Source organism: Rhagoletis pomonella, unplaced genomic scaffold (genome assembly GCF_013731165.1).
Source record: "Rhagoletis pomonella isolate Grant_MI unplaced genomic scaffold, Rhpom_1.0 Rhpom_scaffold_00007, whole genome shotgun sequence".
In the NCBI taxonomy this organism is placed as follows: domain Eukaryota; kingdom Metazoa; phylum Arthropoda; class Insecta; order Diptera; family Tephritidae; genus Rhagoletis; species Rhagoletis pomonella.
The window spans coordinates 62,192,521-62,193,875 of record NW_023458561.1 but is presented as its reverse complement, the minus strand read 5'-3'; the positions used below and the strand labels follow the sequence as shown (position 1 = coordinate 62,193,875).

At 36.5% G+C, this 1,355-nt stretch overlaps 1 long non-coding RNA gene across 1 annotated transcript; it reads left to right on the top strand.

Moving 5' to 3' along the window:
* The first annotated feature begins 515 nt into the window (after positions 1-515).
* LOC118743283 lies at positions 516-1,224 on the top strand. Its single transcript, XR_004993446.1, has 3 exons — positions 516-606; positions 699-826; positions 883-1,224. It is a non-coding gene; the product is annotated as an uncharacterized LOC118743283 (long non-coding RNA).
* Positions 1,225-1,355: the final 131 nt, after the last annotated feature.

The following is a 1,355-nucleotide window of genomic DNA, read 5'->3' as shown; positions in this document are numbered from 1 at the left end:
GTGCGTACGTTCCCCCAAAGGAGTTTCCATTACTTCATCATAATAGCCGTGACACAAAAAGAATATAAAAATGAACTCATAATAAATAAAGTGACAGCGTGAAATTAATTGCACAGGGTCAGTGGGACAGCATGACGAAATTAAATTACATGAACTAGAATAAAAATACATCCATACGTAGGCTATGACAAACGCAATAAAATCAATCAAGCAAAATATGGTCACCCAGATGATATGATGGAAGAAAAGCACAACTAAATTAATAATAATGATTTGATACCGCAGAAGTATAAATTATGATTCCTCTAGTCAATACGAACAAAAATTTCTTATGCGACGTAATTAGGTCTAAACTGAATTTCGAGGTTCCTGTATTTGATTTTTGTGGTGGTATTCGTGCATTGTGATTACTAGAAGAGTTTTCGAGATATAGCAAAATTTCGCTTTTTAGAACGGGTCCTCACCAGCGGAGGATCGAGCATCGACGAGCCATGGCCGAAGCGGGACAGCGACATAGATAAAGCACCACGCTTTCGATTTCCTCCTCATCGCGGCAGCTATGACAGTAATCGTTTGGCTGCAAACCCAGATTAAGAGCTAATACACGTAAGTTACAACATATTATTTTGACTTTATTGCTGAACCATTCCATTTGAGCTCTTTGTTATTTCAAAACCTAATGAACCATTTATTCGCAGATTTTTCGGACGATTCTGCTGTGCTGCGTTCCTGCTCCGCCTGTATATTGCTCCGCCCGTATTTTATAGTGTTGCGTTCCTGTTGCGCCTTTGCATTAGTGTGTGCGTTGTGATTTAGACACGTTGAAGTAAGTTGAAACCAGGTTCTCGTTTGTTAAAAACCTAAAAAACCATTTATTTGCAGATTTTTTGTATGCTTCTGCTGTGCTGCGTTCCTGCTCCACCCGTGTATTAGATGGCTGCGTTCCTGTTAACATACATATCGTCGCTTAAAGTACAAAACCGCGTAACTGACATTTGCTGCTAAAAATTGGATACGCTCACACACGTTTTTGGATCAATCCTTATCCATTCTTCCTGAAATATACTAGCCAAAAATGCGATTGCTTTTTACAAAAAGATAACCATTTTGAAATATGAGTGTTTTTACTCTCTAGAAATTAATTTATGCAACCTTGCATACGTGGGTTTGCATTATCTCTATACGCGGTTTTGCAATTTATTGATACATGGTTTTGTACTTTAAACGACGATATGTATGTAGATGTATGTACATGTATATCACATATATTGACTTAGATATGTATACACAATTAATGGTGTACATAAATTTTTTTATATTGAAACTAGATATGTATATAGTACATATTTTATTAT